This window comes from Marmota flaviventris, chromosome X (assembly GCF_047511675.1).
Source record: "Marmota flaviventris isolate mMarFla1 chromosome X, mMarFla1.hap1, whole genome shotgun sequence".
In the NCBI taxonomy this organism is placed as follows: domain Eukaryota; kingdom Metazoa; phylum Chordata; class Mammalia; order Rodentia; family Sciuridae; genus Marmota; species Marmota flaviventris.
The window spans coordinates 44431675-44451415 of NC_092518.1; the positions used below are offsets into that span (position 1 = coordinate 44431675).

Consider the following 19741-nt stretch of genomic DNA (forward strand, 5'->3'; position numbering starts at 1 on the left):
TTAGTTTGTTTTTTGCTTTGGTTTAGACTTATTTATACTTTTTATATTTACTTATTTCTGTGCCACTTTGTTCTGTATATTCTAGTTCTCTCTTGTTCGGTTTGCTTAGATGTTGTGTTTTTTCTTACTTTTTAATGGGAGGTTGTTTGTCACTGTTATCTTCTTTGGGGTATTGTATTAATCAGGTCTATAATTATATTTTTTCTTTTTGCTATTTTCTATAATGTCACCCCCCATTTTTCATCTACTCATGTTTCCATCTTCTGCCTCTCTTTCTTCCTGCTACCTATTATTTTTCTATTTTTCTCCTTTTATACAGCCTCCTAGGGCTGAGGATGTGTCTCAGTGGTCGAGTGCTTTCCTAGCATGTGCAAGGCCCCAAGTTCAATCCCCAGCACCAAAAAAAAAAAAAAAAAAAAAAAAAAATACAGCCACTTCTTTCTCTTTGATTTTCATGTAATATGTAGTATAATAAGTTGTATTGCGACCTATGCTGGGTTCGCAAAATCTGACTGCATCAATAACTGAGAAAACAGTGAAGAAAGCACTCAAACACCCAGAAAATACCTTTTCAAAGTCCAGGATGGCTCTTGACCTTAGGGGTCCATTGGAAAGAGAGAGCACACCTGAGACCCTATTTATTGAGGGAAAGACTCTAAAGACAGTTCCACCCAAATGAAGCAAGGAACTAGTTTCAGGGGGGTGTAGCCCAGTCTCATTGGATGACACCCACTCCCACAGTATCATTCCCCTGCCAAGCATAGGTGAGATCCACCTGCTTCTGCGTGCAGTGAAAATCAGTCTCACACCTCTGTCACTCAAAGCTAAGGGTCTGTGCTCATTCCTGTGTGGCAGCTCCTGACATAGTTGCACTTTATTAATACAAATATTTCAGTCTATTTTAGTGTACTATCACACCTTTTCCACTTTGGACATAAAGGAGTTGTAGAAAACATATTAATGTTTTAAAGACTTAGTAGTATGTCATTTGTTCTTAAGTGTTTGCTGTTACAGGTAATCATAAGCTCCCCTTAAAGGGGTGTAAGGGATCAAAACACTGAAAATATGTCAACTGGACCCTTTGACATGGAGATATTCCCCTGGCTTGGACCACTCAGTAAAGTGAAAGCAGCCTACTAAGGAGTCATCCAGTCAATAGTGGGCAAGAAATCCATTTCCAGGAGACTGACAAATCTTAACATAGAAATATATGAAATATGAGAAAGCAAGGAAATAAAATGCCTCCAAGTCTATAAACCCCCAAGAACTGAATCCTCAGATATCAATGTAGAGAAAATGCTAGACAAAGAATTCAAACTGATGGTGCTTAAAGGGATAAGTAACTAAAAGAAGATATAAGGAATAAGCTAAAACAGAAAATACAAAGGTAGAAAGACTATTTCCATAAAGAGAAAGAGAGATCCTAAAAAGGAATCAAGCAAATATTCTGGAAAAAAAAGAATCAATAAATCAGTTAAAAAATTCAATAGAAAGTATCTCTAAGAGTTTATACTATGCAGAAGATAGATTTTCAGTCCTTGAAGACAAGGTGTATAATCTTGAAAAGTCAGTTACCAATACTTTAAATGCAATAAAAGATATATAAAGAATAGGAAATCTGGGACAATATAACAAAATCAAATCTAGGGGTCATTGGCATTGAGAAAGGCAGTGAGATACAAACTAAGGGTATGCATAAACTTTTCAGTGAAATTATATCAGAAAATATTCAGAATGAAATGAAAATCCAAATAAGGAGCAAATAGAACACTACATATACAAGATTTTTTAAAAAGCTCCTTTGTAAGATATCTTATTATTAAAAGTCTTACAGATCATGGATAGAATTTTAAATGCTGCAAGAGAAGAACAAGAGGTCCCATTTAGAGGCTAACCAATACAAATCACCACTGATCTCTCAGCTCAGACTTTTTGATGACAGGATGGCTTGGAATAGTATGTATCAAGCTCTGAAAGATGAGGACTGCTAGTCAATACTGACTGCTTCATACAACAAAGCTATCCTTCAGAATTGAAGGTGACATAAAAGTTTCCCATGATAAGGGAAACTAAAAGAATTTGTGACTACTAAACTGGCAGTACAGTAAAAAATATAAATATTTCATGCAGAGGAAATAAACAATAAGCTTCAGAACCAGAAAGTAAAGGAATCTCACTATAAGAGTAGCTTAGGAGATGACAGACAAATCTGAATAAAACATTAGAAGTAAATCAAAATGTTAGGAATTAATTATCATCTCTTTATAGTAAATGGTCTCAACACATCAATTAAAAGACATAGACCGCCAGAGTGCATTAATGACAAGATTTAACCACATAGTGTTTTTAAGATACTCATCTTACAGGCAAAGATATTCATAGGCTGAAGGTGAAAGGGTAGAAAAAGATATACCACGCAAGTGGAGAACTAAAACAAGGAGGAGTAGCAACTCTCATATTTGATAAAGCAGACTTCAAGCCAAAATTAATCACAAAAGAAAAGTAAGGTCACTTCATACAGGTGAAGTGGTCTTTCTAACAAGAAGATACAATGATTGTAAATATTTATGTCCCAAACATTGGTATACACACTTATATAAAGCAAATATTACTTGAAATAAATTTCTAGGTAGACTCCAATACAAAAATACTGGGTGATTTCAATACACCTTTCTCACAAGCAGATAGGTCATCCAGATTTAAGGACACTAAGAACTCTTCAGACCTAAAAATACTATCAATCAAATGGACCTAACAGAATATTTTATGCATCAACAACCGAGTTCACTATCTCAGCTGCACATGGAAACTTTCCCTAAATAGGCCATTTTTTTGGACACAAAGCAAGTATTAGGAACTCGAAAAAAAATCGAGGTAATTTCTCATATCATATCATAGTGGAATAAAACTAGAAAACAATGACAACATAAAAAACAGAAATCTTTTTAATGCATGGAGATTCAGTATTATACCTGATAATAAAGATTATGTCATAGGAGTAACCAGATGAGAATTTAACAAATGTTTTAGAAACAAATGATAACAGAGATACAATATACCAAAACCTCTGGACACTATGAAGGCAATTCCAAGAAGAAAGTATAGAGCACTGAAAACCTACAGACAAAGAAAATATAAAGGTTCCAAATGAACAATGTAACATCTTGAGGTCCCAGAAAGCATTAAAAAACTAATTGAAAAAAACAGTATAAGAGAGGAAAAAATTAATATTTGATCTGAAATTACTGAAATTGAGAATAAAAATGTAAAAGATCAAAAATCAAAGAATTACTTGTTTGAAAAGATAAACAAGTTTCTTAGATACTTTGTTAAACCAACCAAAAGAAAGAGAGAGAAAACTCAAATGAATAAAATCAGACATGAAAAAGGAGACATGGATACTACTCTTCTGATACGGATGATTATTAGAAACTATTTTGAAAACTTATATTAATACAAATTGTTAAATCTAGAAGACACTGACAAAGTTCTAGACACATAAGACTTACCCCAATTGAACCAAGGGGATACAGACCAATTTGAAACAATGAAATTGAAGCAGTAACAAACAGCCTCCCAGTGAAGAAAAACCTAGGACTGGATAGATCTACCAGATTTTTAAAGAAGAATTAACGCCAATCTCCTCAAATTATTTCATGATATAGAACGGGAGGGAACACTCCCAAATTCATCCTATGAAGCCAGTATTGCTCTGATACCAAAATCAGAGAAAGACACACCAAGAAAACTACACTCCAAGATCCCTGATGAACATAGATGCAAAAATCCTTAATTCAATAATAGCAATCCAATTTCTAAAACACAATAATATTGGACACCATGATCCCAGGGATGCAAAGCTGATTCAACATATGCAAATGAATTAATGTAATGCATCATACAAATAGAACCAGGATAAAAATTACATGTTCATCTCTACAGATGCAGAAAGAGCCTTGCACAAAATCCAGCACCACTTTATGTTAAATATATGCGAGAAACTAGGGATAGAAGGAACTTACCTCAACATTATAAAGGCTATATATGACAAACCCAAACCTAACATCATACTGAATGGAGAAAAACTAAGAGCATTTCCAATAAATTAGACAAGGATGTGCACTTTCACCACTCCTATTCAGTAGAATTCTGTCGCCAGAGCAATCAGGAAAGAGAAGGAAATTAATGTGATACAAATAGGAAAAGAAGTAGTCAAATTATTTGTTTGCTGATAACATGATCCTGTACTTAGAAGATCCAAGTACTCCACCAGAAGTCTTAAAGTCTGAAAAATTCAGCAATGTAGCAGGATACAAGATTGATCTATAAAAATCAACTGCTTTCCTCTGTTCCAATGATGAATCTGCCAACAAGGTAAGGAAGAAAACAATTCCGTTCATGATAGCCTAAAACAAAATAAAATGCTAGGGAACAAATCCAACCAACATGGTGAAAGGCCTCCTCAGTTAAAATTATAGAATACTGAAGAAAGAAATTGAAGAAGACACAGAACATGAAAAGGCCTACCATGCATTTCAATATGCAAATTAACATTTTCAAAATGGCTATATTACCAAAAGTAATACACAGATTTAATGTGAGCTCCATTAAATTACCAATGACATCCTTCACAGAACTAGAAAAAACAATCCTAAAGTTCATTTGGAAGAAAAAAAAAAACCTCAGACTAGTTAAAACAATACTGAGAAAGAAGAACAATGCTGGAGGCATCACAATAGCTTATCTCAAATTACACTACAGAGAAATAGTGACTAGAACAGCATGGTAATGGAATCAAAACAAGCATAAAAACAATTAAGCATAATAGAAGACAAAGTGGAAACTCCCTCACATGTTTACAGTCATCTGAGAGTTGACAAAGGAGCCAAAAACATACTTTAGAGAAAAGATAGCCTTTTAAACAAATGGTGCTGGGAAAACTGGATATCCACATGTAGAAAAATGAAATTAGATCCCGAACTGTCACCTCACACAAAAATCATCACAAAGTAGATCTAAGACCCAGAAATTAGACCAGAAACACTTCAACTGCTAGAAGAAAACAGAGTCAAAACTCCAACATAGGGAGTCAGTGGAATGAATCTGACCTAACTTTCCTTTGTGCTTATATGAATATACCAAAGTGAATCTCACCAACATGTACATCCACAAGACACTAATATAAAAAACTATAAGTAAGGAGCACAAAAAAAACATTAAACTGGAAGAAAGGGAATAGAAGTGGGAGGAAAGGAGGGGAAGGGGAAATACTGGGGACTATAGTAGAACAAATTACATTCAATGCTTTTATAATTATGTCACAGTATATTCTAACATATATAACTAAAAAGAACCAGTAAAAAATGTTAAAAATCCCCTCCAACATAATTGCATTAGCACCAACTTCCTCATGAAGACTGCTAAAGCTAAAGAAATTAAAATAAGAAATGATAAGTAGGATGGCTTCAAAGCTTCAGCACAGCAAAGGAAACAATTACAATATTAATAAGAGCCTATAAATGGGAGACTATCTTTGCCAGCTAGTTTTCTGACAGGAGAATAATATTCAAAATATATACAGAACTGGAAAACTTAACAATAATAACAACAACATAGTATGATTAGGAGAGGTGTAGGGTCTTTTGCTACAACAGGGAAATGCTAGACATTCAGGTATACTCCAGTCCAAGTGCAGTCTCTGCATGTGGCCTAGAGCTCAGGAGACCACATGCACCTGCTGGTCCTTTGGCCTGTGAGTTCTCATCTGTCCAAGTGATATTTACCATGTGCAAAATGGACACAGTTATCTGTAGTTAGAACTCATATTTCATCAAGCATTTTATATTTGGTGAAGTCTTAAGGTGCTCCATATCAAAGATGACCGTTTGGTCTGAAAACACTGAATTTCCAATGAGCAGTACAAAATTGGTTTCTCAAGAGCATTTGCAAATACTTTTATAGCATAATTTATTCACCTTTTAGGATGTTCTATTTTACCTTTAACTATTTTTCCAAACTGTAGGTTGTAATGCAGTTTGAAATGTTAAGAAATCATACATGAAACGGAATTATCTGGAGGACCATCTTATTCTTATGTTGACCAATATCTATAAAATTGTATGCATTATAATATACATGTATCTGTATTAGTTGCAAGTTATTATTTACCATAGTTAAAACATCATTTGTATTTTCAGAGTTTTTATCTTGCTAGTTGAGCAACTACAAAACCCACGAAATTAGAAAGAAAAAAATCTCAGCAGGGGGGGCTATACAAAAGTGCCCATTTCACTGCACTATAATGAATGACAGACATGGAATATTCCCAACTTTACTTTTTTATGTACAAAAGAATTTAATTGAAATACCTGTATAAAAATATCATCTCCAGACATCTTGCATTTCCTCAATGCCTGCTCACACTGGGGTCACAGAAACATGGCTGCTAAAATAAAATAAGGGCTTGAGACTCTGCCCACCCCCAGCCTTCAGAACCAGCAAGTAGACTGTACAAGCTCAATAATTTAAAGCCCACACCCTGGCAGAGTGCCAAATGTGGCATAATCACCCACTCCCATTAAGGTAGCCACTATATCAATTCCTCCTCCTATAGACAAAGGCAGGGCTGGGGATCAACTCCAGGTGCAGGAACCATGGTCAGGACCACACAGCTACCCCCTTGCCTGCCCTTGGCCACACCAGGGGGTTGGAGGAGGGCTTCTCAGAGGAAGTAACCTCAACAAATAAATTAAAGAATGGGGGGCACTGTGGTGAAGGCCTGTGGTGAAGGCCTGGGCTCTGGATGCTGAGGCAGGAGGATCCAGAGTTCAAGGCCAGCCTCAGCAATGGCGAAGTGCTAAGCAAGTCAGTGAGATCCTGTCTCTAAATAAAATACAAAATAGGGCTGGGGATGTGGCTCAGTGGTGAATGCTCCTGAGTTCAATCCCTGGTACCCCCCCCCCAAAAAAAAAGAATAAATGGCCCTGGGCAGGAAGGGGTGCCCTCCAGGGGAGTCACACCATAAATAAATGACATTGGCATGCACCAACACAGCTCAGTGGGAAGTGGGCAGCAGAGCCCCCTTGCATTGCCTGTATAGGAACATGCCTAGACTGGAAACCAGGAGGTTGGCTTGGGGACCCTGTGCCCACTGGTGGGTACTCTGGGTCACACACCATCAGAAGAGAAGGCTGCCTCTCATTATGGGGCAGCAGAGTGGGAGAAGTGTCTGGTTTAAGTATCCATCCAAGGCAGGTGGAACCTTGCTTTGCCCTGAGCCATTTTTGGGCAGAAGAGCTTCAGAAAACCCAGTTCCAAGGACCAGCCTTCAAAAAGGCCCTCAAAGCAAAGGAAACAGGCCTGGTGCCAAGGGCAAAGGTCACCAGGAGTCAGAGGTCACTGAATTTTTAGGAGACAGCCCAAGAAGAGGAAAAGTCAGTATTCTGGAATAGTGGCCAAGCCAAGCCCAGATCCCCAGCGTGGAATCCAGGCTCTTCCTCACAAGCTGTCACTGCTGGAGGTGATGCTGGCCCCGTGGTCAGTGTCCAGAGATCAGAGCTGCAGGTCACAGTTCTCAGGGGCACCCCTCTCTCCCCCCCAGCATCCAGGGGTGGGCAGCGATCTGATCCAGTGAGGACTGCTTGAAAGGCCACAGGGACAGACATCACTCAATGAGCTGCTTGCATTCTGGGGACACCCTCCTTGGGAAGAAAGGGGACCACAGAGGATCTCGTTGTCCTGCTCAAAGGGGATGTTGCCACACACCATATCGTACAGCAGCATGCCCAGGGACCACACGGTGGCAGAGTGCCCGTGTTAGTGGTGGTAGCGGATCCAATCTGGGGGGCTGTACACCCAGGGGCCGTCAAAGTCGGTGTAGACAGTTTCCTTGAGTGGAGGCACCTGAGCCAAAGTTGATGAGCTCTCCAGAGCGCAGGTGCACCACCTCGCAGCCCTGGCAATGGTGCTTGGCGACCAGCATCTGCGCAAAGAAGCGGCGCCCAGCGGCTCCTCCCCGGCGCTGGGCTCCGTGATGAAGTCGAAGAGGTCCTGTGCTGGCTCAGACTGCTACAGCACCGGAAGGAAGCTGTCGGGCCGCTGGAATCAGTCCAACAGGCAATTGAAGCCACGCGCACCACCGGCAGCAGCACCACCTCCAGGGTCCGGGCCTCACCGCCTAGGCTGCCCCATTTTGTCACTCGCTCCTTCACCAAGTGTTTCGCGGCCACGGAAGCCCGTCAGTGATGCCACTGCTCGCATAGAACCTGCTGGAGCCACCGTTGCCCAGCACGGAACCTATCTGGTACACCTCCTTGTCCGCCTTGGCTGGTTGTAGGATTTTCGCAGGGGTGCGCCCGGGAGCCAAACTTGGGAAGCAGCCTTGCGGTGGCGGCCTCGCGCTCTCAATCGCCTCTCGCCCTCCCGGCGGCGCGGACGCAGGAGGGCAGCCTCCGGGCCGCGGTCGACCAGGTGGATCGGATCGGGTGGGCTCGCTGCACGCCTGCACTGCGGCCTGAGGCAGTGCTTTATAATCTTGAGTTCTAATAATGTGCCAATTGCTCTATAATTTGAATTCCTGGGGATCTACTTTTCTATCTTAAGTTTCTTTGATTTATTTTTATTTCCATTATGATTTAATTTTTCCCTTCAATGATTTCATCGAGAGTGTGTGTATAAAAATATTTTTTTTTTCTTGTTGGATGATGAATAACTTCCCTGATTATGTTTTTCCAAGATTCTTGATGATTTTCTATTTTTTCTTTATTTTTAAAATTTTTAATTGTTAAATAATAACTGCATCTATTTATGTAACATGATTGATTTTTTTTTTGTACCAGGGATTGAACACAGGGGCACTTTACCACTGAGCCACATCTCCAGCCCTTGTATATATTTTATTTAGAGACAGGGTCTCACGAAGTTGGTTAGGACCTCGCTAAGTCGCTGAGGGTGACTTTCAACTTGCCATCCTCCTGCCTTACAAGCATGTGCCACCACACCTGGCTTGATTATATGTATATGTATGGGTGTGTGTATATATTTGTTGCCTTGCAACAAATTGTTTATTTTGGAGTGGTGTTGAGGATAATTTTTATTTACTCTTCCATATTTTATAATATCTTATAAAGGGCATCCACTGCTTTTTTATTCAGAAAAGAAATTGGCAGCTGGGTGCAGTGTAATCCTAGTGGCTCTGAAGGATGAGGCAGGAGGATTACAAGTTCAAGACAGCCTCAGCCACTTAGCAAGGACCTAAGCAACTTAGAAATCCTTGTCTCAAAATAAAAACAAACAAAAGGACTGGCCAGTGTGGCTCAGTGGTTAAGTCCCTTTTGGTTCAATCCCTGGTGAGAGAGAGAGAGGAAACTGACATAATTTTACATCAAAAATATTAAATTCATTTACATTTTAGGCACCATTTGAGGCATGGAGGATAGGGAGGACCTTGGTTTCTAGTTCTTTTTTGGTTATTATTAATATTACTATTAATATTATTAATTCTGTAACAAATAGTTTAGCTTGGGAGTGGCACAAAATGTTATGTTTTCACTGTAGGGAAAAAGGCAAATAAACGTAACAAGCAATAGATTACAGCCAAGTTTCATCAGTCTAACACTAACAGAGGTCTCTATGTCTCAGAGTAGCCCCTTGGGAATCTACCTGAACATGTGTCTGAGCATCATTCAAATATATGTCTTCATCTATCATTATTTATGTAGGTTTCAAAAATTGACATATATATATATATATATATATATATATATATATATATATATATATATAATTTTCCCAAAACTTCCTTAGGTTGGACCTCTAACAACTCCCAATCTTCCCAACTGTAGTTACAGTGGACCAGTCCCTTTGCTGTGAGGGTAGCATCGATGTTTTTTCTCCTACTAATAGAATCTCTGTTTTTAGCTATTACAGCAACTTGAAGTAATGAAAAGCCTGTGGCAACATTTTTTAGTGGGCCCTGAGCTAAGGAATGAAATCATTTATTTCCTCTTATTTGCTACCTCAAAGCCTCTGGATAACATGTTCAAATGAAATTTCTAAAATTAAAATGGTATCAAAATATTATAAAACAAGCATTGGTGAATTTTGAAATTCCATATACTTCATAATTTAAAGAAACTTTGTTCAAAAATGTGAAAATTACCTTCTTTACCATTGTTAATCCAACTTGTTAATGCTTCCTTTAAATTTTCTCCACATTTTTTAGGATCTAACACAATGGGTGCAATAAATGAGAAGTGATGAATATAAATTCAGAAAGAGAGCAAAACTTCTATGGTATACTGAATACAAGCACATAGACCAATGAGCTGAAGTGAGAGCCCAGAAATAAATCCACTCACTCATGGAAAATTGATGTTCAACAAAGTGAACAAGAACAAACAAGGAGAGAGGACATTCTATTTAATAAATAGTGCTCGGCAAGCTGGATATCCAATGGGTTTGTCAGTTTTCCTTGTTGTATTAAAATACCCAAGGCTGAGTACTTCATAAAGGAAAGAGCCAATTTTAGTTCATAGCTTTGATTACAAAATTTGCAAACAGAATGTCATCAGTACTGGCCCCTAAGCTGCATCACCTGATAGATCGTGGAAGCACATGTGAAAGAGAGATTTCAAGGTGAGACAGATAGTCTTCGAACATAAGGGATCAGGTTTGCTCTCATAAATACCATCGCTCAAGCAATAACCAGACTTTTCATGAGGACTATCTTAATTTCTACCAAGGTCATTGCCATGTGACCTATTGACTTGCCAGCAGGTCTCACCACATAATGATACCACCACTTCTCACATTGTCACAATGGTTCCAAAATACTAACCCTTAGGAGACAGAAAGGGACATATAGATCCCAATGCAGTAATAGAGGATGAATTTACTATACCACTCTCACAAATAGGTAGGTCTTCCAGACCCATTGTCTTTATGTTCCTCACTTAGCTGCCAGCTTTTGTGTCTAGGAGGCATAGCTGTTTGTAGTAGATCTCAGTTTCTAGACTCCTGATATATGGTGTGATAGCACCATTTGTATACTGACAAGCTGTGTATTTCTATGTTGGGGGTGGTAAAAACTTCTAAATTGGAGATTCCAGTAATTGGGGTTTAGTCTTGACCTAACTTTGGAACTCCAGGATAGGTTTTTGTGAATTTATCCACATCCTCTATTTCTGGAGAGATGCTGGTCTCAGCAGGAGGTCTGGATCTCTAGGGTCTCTAGTAAAATCCACTTTTAGGATGTAGAGACAAAAAAAACCTCCATGGATTTTACCTTCACCACTACGGATATGAAATACTGGGTATCTTCCCAGCCAACAACAATGGGAGCTTTCTCCCTTGAGATTGAGAGCCTGAATGCTTCAGGTAAACTTTTCTTTGTGGCTATTTTAGTCTCTCAGGGTTTAGTTACATTGTGGGAATATTTTTGGTCAGCTGAAGGAACTTCCTGATCTCTGGTTTCTCAGAGGTGGAAATGTGTGGTTTCCCTCCTGGTTGGAGCACAGCAGGCAGCCTCTTTTCTCACCAGCAGGAGTGCAGGGAAAAGAACAAAATTACAACCAATAAACAGAATATACAAGCACTCTAGGACAAAATTTAAAAATCAAATTTTTGACTCATAGCTCTTGAGGAAGGAGTTGAGATAGAGGCTAATGGTGCAGAAAATGTATTCAGTGAAATAACAGCAGAAAATTTCCCTAATTTTTATGGTTTAGATGTGGTGTCCCTCAAAGGTTCATGTGTGAGACAATTCAAGAAGATTTGGAAGAGAAATGATTGGGTTATAGCCTTAACACAATAATTTAATCAATCCCTGATGGGATTAACTAAGTGGTAACTGGAGGCAAGTGGTGGGGTAGTTGGAGGAAGGTTTATCTGGGGCGTGACTATGGGGTATATATTTTGTATCTGGAAGAGTGGAGTCTCTCTCTCTACTTCCTGATCACCATCTGAGCTGTTTCCCTCTGCCACACTCTTCTGCCATGATATTAAGCCTCACCTCAAGCCCCAAGGAATGGAGCCTGCTATCTATGGATGGAGACCTCTGAAACCATAAGCCCCTGAATAAACCTTTTCTCCTCTACAGTTGTTCTGGTTGGGTCATTTAGTCACAGTGGCAAAAAAGGCTGACAGAAAAACTAAGCTTGGGAATGAGTTGGACATGAAGAAACTGGGTTCATTTAGAACTCTAAATAGGCATGACCAGAAAAGAACCTTTCCATGATCCATTATAATTAAAATACCAAAGATTCAGAAAAAGAAGAGATTTGAAAAGCTTTAAGAGTGAAACACTGTTACAGGGCTGGGGACTGCCATGAAACTGAGGCAGTTTAGAGACACAACCTTCATACTCCAATCCTTTCTATCATGTAAGAATAATTTCTGACATGTTGCTTAGAGTAACAGGCATGAATTTATTAGAAAGGATAAGAAAGAGAAAAAAGGAGTACTCTCAAGGGATGGAGTAGGTCCTCTCAGAGAAGAAAAGAATGGCATGCTCCTCTTACTCTCCAGCTTTATTGGGGGATCCCAGAGAAACTTCCAGGAAGTCATACCCAGGGTCTACCCTTTGACTTCTGACTCACAGCAGAGAACTAGAGGGATTGACTCCAAGAGGGGATGGTGTAGTGTTTACAGAGTTGGAGATTTTATGGAAATTGTGTCCCCATTTTGCCGCAGAATATTTCATCCAACAACTGTGCACACTTATTTTTCAACTGCTCATGGAATGTATACCACAGTAGTTCATTTTTTATACCACAAAGTACTTTTAGCAAATACAAAAAGTTCATATAATTTGTTTGCATTATATCAGATCATAATAGAGTGAAATTAGAAATCAACAGCAAGAAAAGGTAGAGAAACTATACAAACAAATAGAGTTTTTTTAATATCTTCACTTTTATTTATTTATTTTTATATGGTACTGAGGATCGAACCCAGGGTCTCATGCATACAAGGCAAGAACTCTACCGCTGAGCCACAACCACAGCCCCACAAATAGAATTTGAAAATACACTTTTGAATGATTGAAGCAATCAGGGGATAAATTTAATAAATCTCAGAATCAAAGCTCAATCCATGGGGCAATGCACTTACATCTGAAGACCTCTCCTCGAACTTCTGGGACCAGGGCAATGTCCAGGTCACTACAAGACAGAGTAAGAGTCAGAGCCCCTCTACTCAGGGAAGGAGAATGCAAAATCGTTCAGACTGGCTGCCCACAACTAGAGGCATCAATATAACCTAATTTCAAATTATACTACTGAGCCATGGTAACAAAAACAGCTTGTAAAAACAAGCATGTAGACCAATGAAATAGAATAGACAACACAAAAACAAACCCATATAGAGATAGTCTTCTGATTCATGACAAAGGTACCAAAACCATCTGCTGGAGAAAACATAGTCTCTTCAATAAACGGCACCAGGGAAACTGGATACCCATTTGTAAAAGAATGAAACTAGATGCTTATACATCACCCTGAACAAAAGTTAACACAAAGTGGGTTAAAGGCCTAGGTATACACATAGAAACTGTGTAACTGCTAGAGGAAAACACAACATATAGGCAAAGGCAGCAACTTCCTGAAAAGTACTTGTATAGCACAGGGAGTTATACCAAGAATAAATAAAAGGAGTGACATCAAATTAAAAAGCATCTGCACATTAAAGGAAATAATTAAGTGCATGAAGAGAGAACCTACAGGGTGGAGGAAATATTTGCCAGCTACCTTTCTGACAGTACAGTAGCATCCAAAATATATAAAGAACTCAAAAAAAACCAAAAGCCCAAAAAATTGACTCATTCAATATAAGGACAAAGGAAGTATACAGATGCTTCTCAAAAGTACAAATAGCCAATGATTATATGAAAAAAAAAATGTTTGAGGACCTTTAGCCATCAGGGAAATGCAAATCAAACTACACTGAGATTTATCACACCCCAGTCAGGATAGCAATTGTCAAGAATAGAAATAATGATAAATGAGGGTGAGGACACAGGGGAAGAGGAAACAATATACAATTGTTGGTGGAAATGTAAATTAGTACATCCACCATGGATATTAGTATGAAGGTTCCTCATAAAATTAAAAAAGGAAATATGATCTACTTATGGTGCTCCTCAGTGTTTAAGCAAAAGAATTAAAGACAGCATAATTTAGACACATATGCATGCTGATTATTGTAGTACTAGTCACTATTGCTAAGTTATGGGATCATCTGTATATCAGAGAGAACATTTGGCCTTTTTTTTTTCATGATTGGCTTAATTCAACTAGCATGATAGTCTCCAGATCCATCCATTTACTGGCAAGTATTATTATTTCATTTCTCTTTAAGTATTATTATTTCTCTTTAAGTATTATTATTTCATTTCTCTTTAAGTCTTTAAGTAGTATTCCATTGTGTATATATACCACATATTCTTTATGTGTCCATTTTTGTTGAAGGGCTAACTCACAAAAAGGGAGAGTAGGGAAGAATAGAACAACTTGGCTTAGACAAAGGGGAATTAAGAGAAGGGAGGGGGAATGTGAATAGGAAATATTGCTTTCCTATGTGCATATATGAATATATGACCAATAAAATTCCACATCAGGTACAACTACAAGAATGGGAAGTTATACTCTATATATGTAAAATATGTCAAAATACATTTTACTGTAGTGGGAGGAAATATTTGCCAGCTGTAGTGTATAACAAGAACCAAAAAAATACATATTATTTTTTTTAAAAAAGGAAAAAAAGAAAATTAAAATTAAAAAAAAACATATGGAATTAGCTTAGGTGTCCAAAACACATGAATGTAGAAAAAATGTGGTATGTATATACAGTGGAGTTTCATTCAGCCTTAAAGAAGAATGAAATTATGTCATGTCCTGAAAAATTAATGGAACCTGAGAGCCTTTTGTTAAGTTAAATAAGTGAAATGAGCCAAACTCAGGAAATTGAGGTTCTGTTTTCTCTCATGAATGAAAACTGGAGAGAATAAAGGGAAAGAAATTGACTATGGGGGATTTGATGAATACTGAAGGGGGACTAGTACAGTTGAGAAAAGGGAGTATGAGGAGAGGAGAGGGAAGGGGTAGGGGAAATATGTTGACCAAATTATATTGTTATAACATGTACATGTACCAATATGTAACAATGAATACCACTGTTATATATAATTACAATGCACCAAGTAAAATACAAAAACTAATAAACTGAAGTGCTAGAATATCTAATGCCTTTAGAGTTTGCTATTCCTGGTACTTTCATCAAGCTATACGGCCTAGGGTTTTCTCACATAATTGGCAGCATACAGCCATCAATATTTTATGAACACGTCAGGTTATTACTATATCAATAAATACAACAAACTCAGTAGTTAACTCTTTTAGAAGTACTTGCTTTGAAAATTCAAAGGCTTTGAGCTTGGAACTCCAAGTCTGTTTTATACTGGAATCAATTTTTACATTGCTTGAAGATAAAATTATTTCATAAGCAATGAAATTGTCACACTGAAATTTGGTCCCCAAATAATTCACAATTAGTGTAAGGTTCTTATTAAAACTGTTTTATTTTTTAAAAAGTCAATAATAAATGGCGCTATTGTCATTAGCCACATGCAGATCTAGGGTTGGACTGCTCATTTATGACCATACAGCAGAGATAAGAATTATCTAGGCAAGTTGAGGGAGTTGTGATTTTTAATATTCCTTGCATAAAAGTTTATTATCAGCATAGAAAAGGAAGCAGGTAGTTTTGAGAGGGACAGCTCCATAATAGTTGTCTGGCAGGGAAGATAGGTACCTTAAAGAGTCTGAAGTCATGGAGGACTGGATCTGCTTCTTCTGTCTTTGTCTTTTAAGTGGGGTCCAATGATGAAATAACGTAACTGAAAAAGAGCCATACATCAGAAAATCTAGCTCAAAATTATCAAATCCTTACAGAGACTTTAGTTTCAGAGAATAGGAAATAAGTTTTATTCCCCAAGGCATATATGATAGTAATGTTTCCATGGTACTGGTTGTGCCTGTCCATTATTATAATCTATGAAAAAGAAAAATAATATGATGCTTCCAATAGCAGAAACAAGCTATTATTATTCAATGATGATATGATTGTGTATTTTGAAATTTCAAAGTACCAAGAGACAAATATGGAATAAATATGTTTAGCAGCATTGCTGGATAGAAAATCTATCTATCTATATCTATATCTATATCTGTACATACCAGCTTTTACATATTCACCTTGAAGTACAAAATTCCAAACATGACACAATTTTCAATAATATCAAATACCTAGGAAAAATGTTTACAAAAAATACAGAAGACATCACTGGAGAAATCTGTAAAAGTTTATTGAAAGAATTTGAAGTCCAATATTCAATATGACAATGGCCTGACTGGTTTCAGCTTGTCTTCATTTGTACATCTTGTTGCCCTTCACCTGTAATATAAACATAGCAGTTGGAAACATTACTCAGAAGAATTTTATTATTTTTTTATTTTTTTTATTTTGGGGGGTACCAGGGATTGAACTCAGGGGCACTCGACCACTGAGCCACATCCCAGCCCTATTTTTATTTTATTTAGAGACAGGATCTCGCTGAGTTACCTAGCACCTCACTGTTACTGAAGCTGGCTTTGAACTCTCAGTCCTCCTGCTGCGATTATAGGCGTGCACCACTGCACCTGTTGGAACTTTATTTACATCACATTAAAAACATAGAAACAACATCAGAGCTTTGGTTCTATAAAATGCAGTAATCAAAGTGTCACTGTTTTGCTTATATGCAATTAGGCCTCTGGGGAGACTTTGAAGAAAGACTCCCATGCACATACATTATCGCTGTTATTACAACACATCATAATTTTCATTGGTACAGGAAATTAAGGGACTGAGTACTATCCACATTAAATGAAATGAACTTGTCCTCAAGAATCAAGAGCCAAATTTTAGACATCTTTGCTAAAAATTCTATGAAATACATTTAAAAATCCATGAAACAAAATGAATCACTAAAAATGATGTGGCTGAAGTATTGTGCCTGGAAATAATGATCTGAAAATATGGTACCTAAAACAGTTAATGCCACATTTGCATCTGCAAAAGTGATGTGAAAGAGAAATTCATTTGTCTTTCTCTACTGTAGAAAATAGTTTTTGTTTTCTGCTAGTTTACCTCCAAGTGTTTCTTTTGTTGTTTTTAAAATATTTTTTTTTAGTTGTTGATGGACCTTTATTTTATTTATTTGTATGTGGTGCTGAGAATCGAACCCAATGCCTTACACATGCTGGGCAAGCGCTCTACCACTGAGCCACAACCCCAGCCCCTCCAAATGTTTTTTAAGTAAGGTAAACATGATTCCTCAGTTTTCACCTACAGTCCATCTGTGACTAAGAATAAAGCCTCCTTTTACACTTGAAAGCATTTCATTTGCAAAATAGTTTATCCGTGCTAATTTTCAGCCATTACTATCATTTTAAACATCAAAAGGAGAAGAGATATACTGTCTTATTGTAGAGTGAAAAATACACGAATGAATATACAGGTCTATAAATAAAGATGTAGAAGGAATAAATGAAGGAGGAGGTGGGGGAGTAAGACACTTGGTAACCCCAAACCCTTGCATCTAAAATGTGCTAACAAGGGACAATTGCTAAAGTTCAGAAATTCTTCCATAATATTTATTATGTTTAGATTAATTTCCCATTGGGATATAACATGTAATGCATATTTTCCTCCATCATCAAAAATTTCATTCATACTTTGACACTATTAGATTTCAAAATGTGTTCCCTTTCAATCATACAATATATTTAATGCCTGTTATTATTTCTCATTTTGGGGATTATTCCATTTTCTTTATTGTCATCTAATCTGAATTGACTACTTGATTCAATAGTTATATTGTCAAACAGCAATTTTGTCATTTATCAGTTGCATTAGAGAAAAGTAATTTGTACAGGCCTTTTATTAAGTACTTCTTTCCTTTTCCCTTAGGTATAACTTTTTACGCTACATGTACACATATGTTGTTATCAATTTTAACGTTATATTCATTTGAATGAATGAGATTCCTAGGATTTCATTTTAGTCATGGTAGAAGGTCCTGGAGTGATCAGAAAATGATCTTCCAATGCAAATAGTCTAATAGAATGGTTTAGCATTATAGATAAAAAAACATTCTGAACCCTAAGTCTTGGTAATTTCTTCCCTAAATATAAAGTGTTTCATTAAGTTCAGAAGCCCTTGTAACTAATGTCCATTAGTTTGTAAAACACCTGTGTTAAATGTACTTATGTTGACTGTACATGATGTCATATAGTGTTTGAACTTCAAATCTTATCCACTGTTACCTCAAGGCAGATTTTTTTAAATAAACAATACATGATATGGATGCCATGATTATCTCATATGCAGTCCACTGCCTTAGTAAAAACCGTACTCCATTACCTGCCTGAATTTCTCTGCTTCCTTCATGGGCCCAAAAAACACATCCAGGATTCTGATAACTCCATCACCACCCCCAACACTCACCCCATCTATAAAGACAGCCATCCTTGCTTCTGGCTGCTTTACTCCCTCTTCCTAGCCTCTCCATGATCAAACACGCACCTTGAAAGAAGGACAACAACCTCCAGATCCTTTCTAGGGATCCCTGAGCCCCACCTGCTGGAAGCACAACTGGTAGTACCTCCTCACAGTTCAAAACACTAGGATTCCTTATAGGGCTGATCTAAGGACCTATCTGTTGACATCTAGCAAGAAAGGATCAGGTCTGCCAAAGAAGGAAGGAAAGACAAAAAGTGCAACCTGCTTGAACCCTGCTAGGGGCACAGACAGCAGAGGGCAGGGCACATATACAGTAACTGAGGCAAGATAAGGTGCATGCACACTGAACTGGCTGTCTGAAATAGGGGATGGACATTTCCTGCCTCAGCAGAAATATCCTGTCTTGCACAATGAGATCCTTCAGCAATCCCTCACACCTGCTTTGTCCTTCTGTTGGAACTCACTTTCATAATAGTCTATATTTAGGGAAAGATATTTTTTGGAAAGACCCAAAGTGAAAGCAATATTTATTAAGGAATTTAATAAGCCACTGTGATCTTAATTTTGTATGTGTTTTGAATAGACAATATGCAATCATTGCATTGAGATGTATTTATTTGGGGGGCCACATTGTATGTATTTAAATATCTGGACATGTAACAGATTCCCTGGCTATGCCTGTTATTGTTCATCTGTCTCAGATACATCCTTAGATATTGATCTGGGATCGAAGCTAAGGTAACTGTCATATGATATACTTCAGCATGAGTCTGCTCATCAGAATACAGAAGATCAGCAAATATCAGCCCAATTAAAAGTGCATACAATAATGCTAATATTTTGCTTAATGCTATAATGAAGGGTAGTACTTTAATAGAGAAACTAACATCTAAAGGATGAAAAGGCCCAAGATACATTTATTCAGATTTTGAAGTCTAGTGTCTGAGGAAATCACTGAAGATGGGTGATGGGGATTATAATCAGAAAGAAATTGTGATGTCATGTTTTAGGGTTGTGGACACGGCAAAGCTCTGATTTTTTAAATTTTTTATATTTAATTTACTCATACTAGTTGACTATATTGGGTATAGTTTGTGATTTCAATAAATATGTATATCATGTTTAATCAACAACCAGTGTAAATAGCATTTCCTTCACCTCAAACATTTATCTTTTCTTC

The 19741-nt window shown here is 37.5% G+C and overlaps 1 pseudogene; it reads right to left on the reverse strand.

Moving 5' to 3' along the window:
* Positions 1–7497: 7497 nt before the first annotated feature.
* Positions 7498–18567, reverse strand: LOC114104172 (serine/threonine-protein kinase pim-3 pseudogene; annotated as a pseudogene).
* Positions 18568–19741: the final 1174 nt, after the last annotated feature.